The sequence below is a fragment of the Plecotus auritus genome, assembly GCF_963455305.1.
Source record: "Plecotus auritus genome assembly, chromosome: 9".
Taxonomy (NCBI): Eukaryota; Metazoa; Chordata; class Mammalia; order Chiroptera; family Vespertilionidae; genus Plecotus; species Plecotus auritus.
The window spans coordinates 109,255,454-109,269,260 of NC_137783.1; the positions used below are offsets into that span (position 1 = coordinate 109,255,454).

The 13,807-nt window shown below is 43.8% G+C and overlaps 1 pseudogene across 1 annotated transcript; it reads right to left on the bottom strand.

The window, feature by feature from the left end:
* Nucleotides 1–1,536: 1,536 nt before the first annotated feature.
* Nucleotides 1,537–2,098, bottom strand: LOC308234022 (translationally-controlled tumor protein-like; annotated as a pseudogene). The gene has a single exon. The product of its transcript is annotated as a translationally-controlled tumor protein-like (transcript).
* Nucleotides 2,099–13,807: the final 11,709 nt, after the last annotated feature.

Genomic DNA, 13,807 nt, shown 5'->3' on the forward strand with positions numbered 1-13,807 from the left:
ACCAGCCCTCCCAGATTGCCCTCTACTCTCCCGGTTTTAAAACTAAGAGTCCTTCCTCTCAGGCAACCCCTCTGTGCTGGGCAAACACGGGCACTTGATCACCCTGGCCCAGGGGGCAGTGCTAGCCCTACCTCCCACGTCTTCTTGGTCTTTTTTCTGCTGGAGGAGACCAAGGAATCCATGGCTTGTATCATCTCGAGTTGATGACATACTCTGCTTTCTAGATTTGGTGTGTGTTGGGGGGTGGGGGAGAGCAGGGGGGGTGTTCTGGAGTCCTAGGATAGGCAGGTAGCAGATCAGGGAGCTGACGATGCTGATTTCTGGATGGCTAAGGTGAAGGGAAGAGAGGACTCTAAGTAAGGGAACTAGGAGAAATGGGGTGGGATCCCTTAAGGTAGAGTGGTTTTGTTAGGGATAGAAATAGGATATTGGGGACTAGCTACAATTATAAGAAATATTAATCATGCTCTGTTAACCAGGATTGTTTTATTCAGATTAAAGAAAGCACATTCTAACCTGGCTGGGAGTTTTACACCCTGGGACATGGGAGCTGACATTGGAATGCAGTCCATCCTTCTGTCCTGAGAACTGCCTATCGTTATGGAAAGATTTACAACCTGGTGGCTGAAACCATCTAGCTCTGGAGGCATCTGCTCTTTACAACCCCAAGCCCCTGCAGCCTGTAATCTGGCCCCGGGGCTCCCGGAGGCACCAGCCCTCTGTGACCCTCCCCACCAAGCCTGCATGACTTGTACCCTGTAATGATTATACGTGCATGCTTTCCCATGCTGTAATTCCTACTGTCTCATGTAATCTTTGTCCTTCTACCCAATATAAGCAGCTGGATGACCAGCTGCTCTCCCATCCTGCCAAATGCTCATATATGATTCAACCCTGTCTCTGCTTAATTGGCTCAAATAGTGACAGGCAGCCCGGACCCTTTGGTTGTCTGGTTACAGTTTCTTTGCCTTCAGAATTGCATGTCTGGGGGCATACACTTTGACCTATTTATGAAATGCAAGTATTTCATAAATATTGAGTTTCTACTATGTACTATGCTCTGATTACTAAGTTGCATTACAATAACTCGTTAATTGAGCCCTGTTTTAGACTCTGGAAATGCTGCAAGGAACCAGATTCAGATACAGAACAGAGAGTTTACAGACCAGAAGGGGATGTTCATTGGCAATTGACCTGTGAGTCTATCTATTTTTTAAATCTATTTGTCCTTACACCAGTACCATTCTGTCTTCATGATTGTAGCTTGATATTAAGTTTTGAAATTATGTAGTATTGGGGGCTGGGAGCGGGGTGGAGGGGGACACGGGCAAGGAAAAAGGGACATCTGAAATACTTTCAACAATAAAGATAATTTTTTTTTTAGTTTAAATGCATTTTATTTTTAGACAACCTACATGACATTTTTTTTTCTTAAAAACAATGCCTCCGCTCCAAATGAATCAAGGTCAAAATAAATGAAGAGCTCAAGATAACATCAGCCCCATTTGTCCTAGTCTTGGCGTGTGGATGAAAGGAGCAGCCAGTTACGATGACAGGAGATAGAGCCAAACTGCCCAATTTGTTAACATTTTTCCATTTCTAAGCCACCCTTAAAGAAAATCATATATGGGGGCACACCATCCTCACGGTAGTCCAGCAGAGCCACCATGCCATCTGGATTCGTGTTCTCACCAATAAAGAACTGGTAGTTTTGGAATTGGCAAGGATGTGCTCCATTTGTTCTGCAGCCGCTGTCATAAAAGGCTTTACTCTTTCTGGTCTCTGTTCTCAAGCTTCCCTTGAGTTGCGTTCATGTCATCTTTGATGCACTTTTTGTAGGCTTCTTCTGTGAAGCTGGTTTCCTGCAAGTGATGGCTCAGGACAGTGTCAACACCAGTGATGACTGTGCTTTGGTACCTTCGCCCTCAGGGCCTTCAGCGGAGGCATTTCCACCAATAAGCGAGTCATCAATGTTACCCTCTGTCCTACTGACCATCTTCCCCTCTTCCTCCAGGCACAGCACGTCTGCGATCTCCCCGATCCTGTACATATGGGAAAGCATCTCATCATGGCTGATGAGGTCCCGGTAGATGATCATGATTCATGATGGCGCTGGAAGGAGCACGGAGCACGGAGCACGGAGCTTGGCGCGAGCGTGGTGCAGCCGGAGCGGTCAAAGATAAATTTTTAAAAAATCATGTAGTATGGGTCCTCCAACTTTGTTCTTCTTCACCCCACCCCCAGATTGATTTAGCTATTTCTATATAAATTTTTACTACAAAAAAAGTTTATTGGGATTTTGATTGGGATTGTGTTGAATTTATAGATTAATTTAGGGAAAATAACAACCTAATATTGTCTTCCAAGCCAGTAACTTGGCATACTTCTTTATTTATTTAGATCTCTTTTGATTTCTCTTAACAATGTTTTATAACATTCAGTGTGAAAATATAAATTATTAATTGCATATCTTTTGTTAAATTTATTCCTAAGTATTTTATGTTTTCAATGCTCTTGTAAATAAAATTTTAAATTTTATTTTCAATTCCTTCCTGCTGGTATATAGAAACACAATTGGTTTTTATATACTGACTTAATTTATTAATTCTAGCAGTTGTTTGTACATTCCTTAGTATTTTCTATGTTAATAAGCATGTCACCTGCAAATAGCTCTACTTTCTTTCCCATCTTTGTGCCTCTTATTTCTTTTTATTCTTTATTACAATGGCTAGGATCTCTCATATCAAGTTAAATAGAAGTGCAATGAGAACTGAGATCTTTGCCTTGTTCTTTATCTTAAAGAGAAAGCATTCAGAGAGGATTAGAGATCTCCCATATACCTGCTACCTCCACACAAGTACAGCCCCCCCACTATTAACATCCTCCACAGAGCGGTACATTTGTGACAACTGATGGACATACATTGATACATCATAATCACCTGAAGTCCACAGTTTACATTAGTGTTCATTCTGGATGTTGTACATTCTATGGGTTTGGTCAAATCCTATATAATAAAAGGCTAATATGCAAATTGACAGAATGGTGGAACGACTGGTCGCTATGACATGCACTGACCACCAGGGGGCAGGCACTCAATGCATGAGCTGCCCCCTGGTGGTCAGTGCACTCCCACACGGGGAGCACTTTTCAGCCAGAAGCCCTGAGCTAGGCTCAAGGCTGGCGAGCACAGTGGCAGTTGGACATCCCCCGAGGGCTCCCGAACTGTGAGAGGGCACAGGCCGGGCTGAGGGACCCCCTGGAGTGCACGAATGTCAAGCACCGGGCCTCTAGTTTATAATATGTACCCACTATTATAGTATCATACAGAGTATTTTCACTGTCCTAAAAATCATCTGTGATCACCTCTTCTTCTCTCCCCTTCCCTTCAATGACTGGCAACCACTGATCTTTTTTTTACTGTCTTCATAGTTTTGCCTTTTCCAGAATGCCATGTACTGTAGTTAGAATCACACAGTATGTAGCCTTTCAGATCAGCTTTTTTCACACAGTTAAGAAACATTTAAGATTCCTCCATATCTGCCTGGCTGGTGTGACTCAGTGGTTGAGCATTGACCCAGGAACAAAGAGGTCACTGGTTGAATTCTCGGCCAGGGCACTTAAAAAAAGATTCCTGACTTGATAGCTCATGTGTTTTTAGCACTGAATAATAAACATCCCATTGTTTGCATGCATCTCAGTTTATTCATTCACCTACTGAAAGACATTTTGGTTGCTTCCAAGTTTTGACAATTATGAATAAAGCTGCTATAAACATCTACATGTCGATTCTTGTGTGAACGTAAGGTTTCAATTTATCTGGGTAAATACCAAGAAGCATGATTGCTAGGTTATATGGTAAGAATATGTTTAATTTTGTGAGAACCATAAAACTGTCTTCCAAAGTGGCTGTACCATTTTGCATTCCTACCAGCCGTGTGGTGAATTTTTTCTCCACATCCTTGCCAGCATTTGGTGTAGTCAGTGTTTTAGATTTTATCCATTCTAATAGGTGTATAGTAGTATCTCATTGTTGTTTTAATTTGTATTTCCCTGATGACATATGATGTGGAGCATCTTCATAAGCTTATTTTCCATCTGAATATCTTTTTTGTGAGGTGTCACTTCTTTTTTTAAATTTTGTTTTATTGATTAAGGTATTACATATGTGTCCTTATCTCCCCATTGTCCCCCAACCTCCCCCCCGCCCCCCCCCCCACCTCCCCACTCATGCCTTCACCCCCCTGTTGTCTGTGTCCATTGGTTAGGCTTATATGCATGCATACAAGTCCTTTGATTGATCTCTCTCCCATACCCCCACCCTCCCCTACCTTCCCTCTGAGGTTTGACGGTCTGAAAGATGCTTTTCTGTCTCTGGATCTGTTTTTGTTCATCAGTTTATGTTGTTCATTATTTTCCATAAACAAGTGAGATCATGTGATATTTATCTTTTTCTGACTGGCTTATTTCGCTTAACATAATGATCTCCAGTTCCATCCATGCTGTTGCAAATGGTAAGAATTCCTTCTTTTTTACCGCAGCGTATTCCATTGTGTAGATGTACTACCGTTTTTTAATCCACTCATCTGCTGATGGGCACTTAGGCAGCTTCCAAATCTTAGCTATTGTAAATTGTGCTGCTATGAGCATAGGGGTGCATATATCCTTTCTAATTGGTGTTTCTAGTTTCTTGGGATATATTCCTAGAAGTGGGATCACTAGGTCAAATGGGAGTTCCATTTTTAGTTTTTTGAGGAAACTCCATACTGTTCTCCACAGTGGCTGTACCAGTCTGCATTCCCACCAGCAGTGCACGAGGGTTCCTTTTTCTCCGCATCCTCGCCAGCACTTGTCATTTGTTGACTTGTTGATAATAGCCATTCTGACAGGTGTGAGATGGTACCACATTGTCGTTTTGATTTGCATCTCTCGGATGATTAGTGACTTTGAGCATGTTTTCATATGTCTCTTGGCCTTCTGTATGTCCTCTTTCGAAAAGTGTCTATTTAGGTCCGTTGCCCATTTTTTTTTTTTAAATATATTTTAATGACATTTTACAGAGAGGAAGGGAGAGGGATAGAGAGTTAGAAACATCGATGAGAGAGAAACATCGATCAGCTGCCTCCTGCACACCTCCTACTGGGGATGTGCCCGCAACCAAGGTACATGCCCTTGACCGGAATCGAACCTGGGGCCTTTCAGTCCGCAGGCTGATGCTCTATCCACTGAGCCAAACCGGTTTCGGCCGTTGCCCATTTTTTGATTGGGTTGTTTATCTTCCTTTTGTTAAGTTGTATGAGTTCCCTGTAAATGTTGGAGATTAAACCTTATTGGTGATGACATTGGCAAATATGTTCTCCCATGCAGTGGGCCTTCTTGTTGTTTTGTTGATGGTTTCTTTTGCTGAGAAAATAAACAAATGGGACTACATCAAAATAGAAAGCTTTTGCACAGCAAGAGGTGTCACTTCTTTTACTGGGACTGAAATTACATGATTTTGTCTATAAGTCAGCGAGGCAATTCTTTTTCTTTATTCTTCAAGTTAAGTAATTCAGATCTATCTTCAAGGTCACTCATTCTTCTGCTGCCAACAATTGATAGTAAGCCCAACCAGTGAGTTTTTTTCATTTCAAATACTGTATTTTGAACTCTAAAATTTCCATTTGGTTCTTTTTAAAAGTTTTTCCATTTCTGTGCTGAAACTTACCCATCTGTTTACTTATTATGAACCTATTTTCCTTTAAATTCTTGAACATATTTATAATAGCTTGCCGGGGCTGACCAGCACGATGGATGAACAGATTACTCTGACACAGTTTCACTGTGGGGGAGAGGGCTAAGGGACGGCCTGACAGAAGTGACCAGGCAGCCTAGATTGCCTGCGTTGTTAGGCTTTTATTGGAATTTTTATCTTTAGATACAATCAGTAGGGTGTTTACATTGTCCTCTCAGCAAGGGCATCCAGGAATTAGGTATAAGGATTCCAATAAACACCCGGGGGTTTGAACATGCACAGATTTGTTTGGGAAGATCAAGGAATAACTAGGGGCACCGCCTTCGACCCGTCCATAAGTCTCCCCTGAGTCGGAATTCTGATAAACAGGGCAGGCAGCCTTCCACTCACTTCCCTTTTATCAGAATGTCCTCCTTGCAAACCTTCCAACCAAGTCTCCTGTGGTCCTGAGCAACAGCTGACTTAAAATTCTTGTCTGGTCATTCCAACAGTCTGTTTCTATTGACTGCTTTTTTGCTTGACTATGGGTTTCATTTTCCAGGTTTTTTGTTTGTTTATTTTTCACATGTCTAGTAATTTTTATTTTTGTACTGAACATTTTAGGTGATATGCTGTGGAGACTCTAGATTTTGTCATCTTCCTATGGAGAGTGTTGACTTTTGTTCTCGTAGGCAGTTAAATTAGTGGCTGATCATCCTGAACTGTGGAAGCTCAATTGTATTCTTTAATAAGGCAGATCCATTTCATTTATTTTATTTTTTTATGATTTAGAAAAGTTTCTTTTAGCTTAACTATTATTAGTAATGTCACAAAATTTTAAGGTTGTTGTCAAATGTGGTACAAAACTAATGTGTTTTTTTCATGTATGAACTTTAAGTCCTTCTTATCATTATTTTTTGTATATGGTAACCAATCTTAAATGTGTTTTTATTCTTTAACTTGTTTGTCATTGAGAACCTCCCTGTAGTGCCCTGTTATCAGTTTTATGTTATCTTTTATTCTTTTTAAAATTTTTATTTTATTGATTTCAGAGAGGAAGGAATAGGTAGAGAAAGATAGAAACATCAATGGTGAGAGAGAATCATTGATCGGCTGCCACCTGCATGCCCCCTACTGAGGATCTAGCTCACAACCCAGGCATATGCCCTTAACTGGAATCGAACCTGGGACCCTTCAGTCCACAGGCTGACACTCTATACACTGAGCCAAACAGGCCAGGGCTATGTTATCTTTTTCAATGTCAATATTTTATGTCAAATCTGGAAAACATTAAACAATTTTTTCAATGTGTTAGTTTGATTATTAAAAGTATTCATTTGTTGAATCCCTCCTATTTATTAGTAGGAAATGAATAACTCCTATTCATTAATTAAATTGTCAGTAAACTGCCCTAACCAGTTTGGCTCAGTGGATAGAGCGTCAGCCTACGAACTGAAGGGTCCCAGGTTCGATTCTGGTCAAGGGCATGTACCTTGATTGTGGGCACATCCCCAATGGGGGTGTGCAGGAGGCAGCTGATCGATGTTTCTCTCTCATTGAGGTTTCTAACTCTCTATCCATCTCCCTTCCTCTCTGTAAAAAATCAATAAAGTATATATATATTTTTAAAATAAATAAATAAATTGTCAGTAAACTAAGAAAACATTCATCATTTTTATTTGGAATTTATCTCTTCCTCTTAATTAACTGACCTTTTGGGGATGATCTGAGAAAAAATTGTTACAGTTCATGGCTTAATGTTTAAATAATTTCTGTTAATTTTATCACTTATTTTAAAAAATATAATCTTATTGAGGCACTTTTTATATATAAGTATGTCACATAATTAATAATTTCAAGTTAACAATTTAATGATTCTTTTTAGTAAATGTATCAAGTTTTTATAGCATTTCCTTCACCCTAGTAAGGTCCCTCTGCCATTTACTGTCAATCCCCATTGCCCCAGGAAGCTATTAATCTACTTTCTATCTCTATATATTTGCCTTTTCTGGGCATTTCATATCAATGAAATTATACAACAATGGTCCTTTGTATCTAGCTTTTTTCACAAAGCATGTTTTTGAAGATTATCCATGTCATAGCACATATTCATATTTTATTTATTTTAATTGCTGAATAGTATTCCTTTGTATGGATATACTGCATTTGGTCTACCCATATTGGTAGACATTTAGATTGTTTCCAATTGTTGGCTATTGGATCTATTTTTAAAAATATATATTTTTATTAATTTCAGAGAGGAAGGGAGAGGGAGAGACAGATAAAAACATCAGTGAGAAAGAAACATTGATTGGCTGCCTCCTGCATGCCCCTCACTGGGGACCGAGCCCACAACCTGGGCATGTACCCTGACTGGGTTGACACTCAACCACTGAACCACTGGGGCTGAGCTAATGGATCTATTTTATTTTGCCTTTAATCTTGGGCCTAAACCCTAGTTTTGGGACATTGTCTTTATTGTTAAGGCATAGTACTTCTGAGGGTTCAGTGGAAAGCCTGAGGTGTTTTCCAAATTGCAATAACTTGGGGAGACTCGAACTTATCTCCCCCATTGTGGGAAACATCTAAAATCTCTGCTCAGTTCTTTCAGCTTTCTAGCTACTACTTTCCACTGAGAGCCATCGCCATGTATGTACAGTTAGGAGTCAATCAAGGACTTGAGATCAGTCTACACGCAGATTTAGAGTCTTAACCCTGCTGTGGCTCCCCCATTTCCAGGATCCTCTCCTTAAATTTCTAGCCATTCTAGCAACCCCAAATTCCTTCCTCTAATACCTCAAGCAGCCTTCTGCTCCCTTAAGGTTTCTGTTTAAATTCTAGCTTCTCTAAACTGCCCAGAATGGGGAGGTCCCCCTGGGGAAATGCATATAAAATTAGATTTCACCCAGTGTGATCCCCATCTTTCAGGAGTGAAATTCCACCCAGTTTTGACTGTTTTTGCTTGCTCTTCAGTGCCTTCAAATCCTTGTTGTTATATTTTGTATTGTTAAAGTTTGAATTGTTATCTGCAGGAGGGTTTCTGATACAAGATACTTTACCATAACTAGAATCAGAACCATTGTCTCTGTGTTTTGTTTTGTTTTGTTTTAGAAAGCTAACAATACTAAGACAACCTGACAAAGGCCTTTCTGTTAACAAGGGTATTTGTCCTTTCCTATCATCTCCTGGCTCCGAGTTCTTACTGTAGCTCACTTGGCTGCATTTCACAGTAAAATGGATATTTATATTTTTTTAGCTACTCAGCCTCTAAACTCTCTTCTTATGTTTGGGGAATCCTTCACCCTATGATTCTTGGAGTAAGTTCAAGCCTGCCTCCAAGTATGGAAATCACAAATGCCAACTACACAATTTCTGGGTCCTTGCAACAAGGACAGGGTCACATGACCTAAGGCAAGGGCACATGACTAGGTACAGCCAATCAAATGCATGGGGGACTTTGACTCAAAGATGAGACCCAGCAAAGAATTCTTTCTGGTGCAGTGGCCACATGCAGTTTCTAGGAGTAGGCTTAGTGCTGGCAATAGAGGGGTCTGAGTTGCGGTGTTCTTGATTCATCAGTAGCAGCTACCTGGATATCCTGCCAATAAGTTCTTTGCCTATTAAAGTCAGCCAGAATTGGTTTTGTTGATTACAGATGAGAAACTTGAATTGTGATGGTTAAACACCAGTAATCCCATCCTGAAGAAATCTTTTTTTATAATATATATATATTTTTATTGATTTCAGAGAGGAAGGAAGAGGGAGAGAGAGATAGAAACATCAATGATGAGAATCATTGATTGGCTGCCTCCTGCATGCCTCCACTGGGGATCGAGCCTGCAACCTGGGCATGTGCCCTTGACCGGAATCGAACCCGGGACCCTTCAGTCTGCAGGCTGACGCTCTATCCACTGAGCCAAACCAGCTGAGGCAAGAAATCTTGATAGATTGATGTAAAACATATTGGAAGCTGACCCATCTGTGAGCTGCTTCCTCAGGATATGGCCCCTCCTCCTTTTCAGCTCCTCCCTTTCCCTCTCTGTCCTCTGGCCACAGATCCATCTGAATTCCCCCAAAATATCTTGCCCTTTTCTTCCTCCCTGGCTTTGCAGCTGTTGAATGTCCTCTCCCTGGAATGCAGTTACCAATCCTCCCCTAAACAGCGCATACTGCCTCCTAATTGGTCTGCATCCCCTCTGGCCCATGCCCAATTCATTCTTCACACGACAGCCAGAGCCATCTTTGCAAAACACATGTCTGAATGTGTCACTGCTCTGCTTAAAATCTTTTAAAGCTTCACCCTAACTGGTTTGGCTCAATGGACAGAGCATCGGCCTATGGACTAGAGAGTCCCAAGGTTCGACTCCAGTCAAGGACACATGCCTGGGTTGCGGGCTCGATCCCCAGTAGGGGCTATGCAGGAAGTAGCCAATAAATGATTCTCATCATTGATGTTTCTATCTCTCTCTTCTCCCTTCCTCTTTCTGAAATCAATAAAAATATAAAAAACAATCTTTTAAAGCTTCTTTACTGATCTTTGGATAAAGATCAAATCCTTAACATGATCCCCTCGGTAGGGGAACACGTAGGAGATAGATGCCCAGGACTGGCTTGATAAGGATTGAGGGGATTAAAGGAAGAGTCAATGATCACACCCAGATTTCTGGTTTGGGTAGAGGTAGGGAAGCTCCTTAGTTTATTAACCTTTAACATCTCCAAGGTATGCGCCAGTCAGCCTCACATCCTTTGTTGAGCAGGGAGCTGAAAACTCATCCACCCACCTACCCACGCACACTTCAATCTGACATTCAGCTACCTGACCAGCTAAGCAGAAGCTCTGGGTTTGAGCTGCAGCTCTACCTTTTATTTGCTATGCCCTTGGCTTAGGCATGTTCCCTCATAGAACCTTTCTTTCCTCATCTATAAAGCAGGGACAATACTTTATTTCTCTCTATTTTCGGTAAGGAATTATTATTGTGAGTGGTAAATATTCAAGCATGTGACTGGCTCAAATTGGGACTTGGTTGAAGATAACCATCTCCTACAAGATGTAGAATCTCCTCAGTAGTAGAATCTACTTGCCTTTTAGAAAAATTACTCTGGTTTTCAGGTGTATTACAAATGGGTTGAGACAGGAAAGACAGAGCCTCTGAACCTCGCAATCATCAGTGTCCTTGGAGAAATGCAGGGGGAGGTGGCCTGCAATGAGGGTGGAACAAACAGACCTGCCTGGTACCTTAGAGTAAGCCTGGATCCTCCCCTGTCCACAGTTGGTCCCTCAGCAGGTGCTGTTGGCTCTATCTCCAAATATAAATGAATCTGTTTATTTCTTTTCATTTCTGCTGCCTCCACCTTAGTCCAAGCCATATCCACTCTCTCTTGCCTGCTGCAATAATGGAGTGCACTGCTTCTGTTCTTGTCTTGTTCCAAGATATCTCTTTCCAACAGCTAGAGTGACCTTTAAAAATGTAGTCACTGTTACTCATCTCCCAAGTCCTCCACTGGCTCCCCAAACTCCTTAGTTCCAGCCACAGGCCCTGCACGATCTTCACCATTTCTTCCCATCACCCAAACCCAGGCACCCTGGTCCTGGGCTTCTGAAAGGCCCAGCTTCTGTACCTGCTGCTCCCTCTGCCTCTGGCTCTCCCCACACACCACACAGCTCTGGCTCCTCATCTGCAGGTCTCAGCCCACAGGTTATCTCCTTGAAGAGCTTTTTCCTAAGAACACTTGCCGCCAGTATGCTTTAATCATCGTTTTATGTCCTTTATAACACTTATCGCTGCCTGACATTAGATTGTTTATATTTATAGAGGTCTCCTCAAGATTACTACTTTTACATTTTTATTGACTTTAATTACACTAGGAATACAAACAGATTGTATTCCTGACAGGTTAAAGTAAAAATACCCCCTTCACTCCTCTTCCCCGCTCCTACATCCCTCTCTGGAATGAGAGCTCCTTCTGTCTTATTGATCACTATTTGTGAGTACCTAGAACCATGTGTGGCATGTTGAACAAACAGTGATTGAATGAGGAGTAAATCAAGGGCCAAGTTCTGGCTCTACCACATTTTAGCTTACCTTTGGGGAGGGCCTTAGAGGGAAAGTCAGAGGCCAAGGTCCACAGGAACCCACGGCTTTCGGCAAACTACTTAGCTTCTCTGAGGGTCGGTTTGCTCTTTTATAAAAAGGGGGAAAGAACATTTATCTCATAGAATGGTGAGCATCGAGCAGTGCCAGGCACACCGTACACCCCCTAGTGAAGTTTATGGGCTAGCAGGGATGTACGTGAAATCCTGCATGTTGACTCACAGGCTACCAGTCTGTTCAGCGTCCCAAGAAGGTTAGAGCCATGCTTGCCAAACTGGGCTGGGAAGAGCTGTGTGCTGGCAGAGCGTATCTGCATGGAGATCATGTGGTTTGGTTGAACTTCTGTTTTCTAGGTGGGGAAACTGGCCTCTCCATCTTACAAGGATCCTCTCTAGCTCACACAGTGAGCCTCCTCTCATTAGACAAGACTCTGGTATATTCCTCTCAAGATCTCTGCCCTTAGTAGAAACAGCAGGTGGCTTCCTCTCCTTCCTCGGTGGGAGTGAGGGTGACGCCCAGAGAACAAGGCCAGGAGGAGAGTTCTAAACCATAATCCACACTCTCCTAGCTCCGAACATTGTCCAGACCCTGGACCACCCTGCCTGCCTCTCGGTCCCTCAAACCCCCAATCACTTGCCATCTGGACGTAATTATGGTAATTCCATTGGGATATCCTTACCCGACTATATAACCAGCATAGGTATCTGTTTCTGAGCATAATTACAGGAGATGTTTACAGACCCACAGTCACATCAGAGTAAATGATAGCTTCATTTCCTCCCATTAATATGCCAATATTAGGGACCTATCAGGGCCAATGAGCCAAATCCCAGCAGCGAAAGACATCACACTCTCGTCTGACAGCAAAGCAGGAGTAACCTCAGACAAAGCAGGGTTTCAGCCAGGATTTCAAAGGACATCTCATGAGGCATGCAAGGGGTGGGTTAACATCTCCTTGGCACCTATTGTGTGTCAGGCACTCAGGGGAGGTCAGCAAACACCTATGACCAATTCTGCAAACTGGTATTAGTTTCCCACTTTACATGTTTGGAGACTGGTTCTGAGAGAGCTGGTGTCCTGGGTCACCCACAGCAGCCTGGGCTAGGGTACCTTGCATCATGCTACCTCACCAGGCCAGACTCCCAGGCGTAGCAGGCCAGCTCTATGCCCTCTTCCTTATCTCCTCTTCTCATGGCTTCCTCTTTTCAGGCAGCCACTACCGCTGCCCCTGCTCCCTCCGGTCCCCCTCCCACCCTCATCAGTGCCCCAGCTTTGTCGCTGTCTTCTCCTGCCCCCTCCACCCCTGCTTCCTGTCTCTGTTGGGTTGTTGGGTGTTATCTCTCCAGAAGGGTGGGGAGTTGGGTTGAGGGGAGGGTGGAGCAGAGGTCGATCGCCTTGCCAGGCACCCAGAGTCCCCCTCAAACCCCTATTCCTACCCCACCAGGGCCGCCGCCAGGAACTCGGCCTTGGGGTAGGCAGACCCTCAGCTTTCACCTTCCCGCACACACAAAGGCTGCCCTCTGTGTGGGCAGGGGGAGCGCGCCTGCACACATGCACAGCTGCACAAAGGCGTGCACACCGCTCCATCTGCACACATACACTCCTAATCGGCCCGCGCACACGGCGTGCACACGGACCCGCACCAGCACACTCTCGCGTGCACACACGCGCACGGATATCTACACCAGCGTGCGCCCTCACGTACACACCAAATACACCACACACACGCATCTGGACACGCACCCGTGTGGACCCCCAAAGGCCTTGCGGGCCCTGACGCCTCCAGCTGCCCTACCCTGGCGGCTGGCTGGGCGGCGCGCGCACACACAGACACGCGCGCACACACAGACCCACACGCGCACTTCCCGCACTGCTCCACGCCCCTGGCTGCGGCCTGGGTGCTGTGCAGCCCCGCGGGCGGTTCGGCGGGCGGCGATCCCGGCAGGGGCGGGGGCGGGGGCGGGGGCGGGGGCGGCGGCGGCGGCGGCGGCGGCGGCGGCGG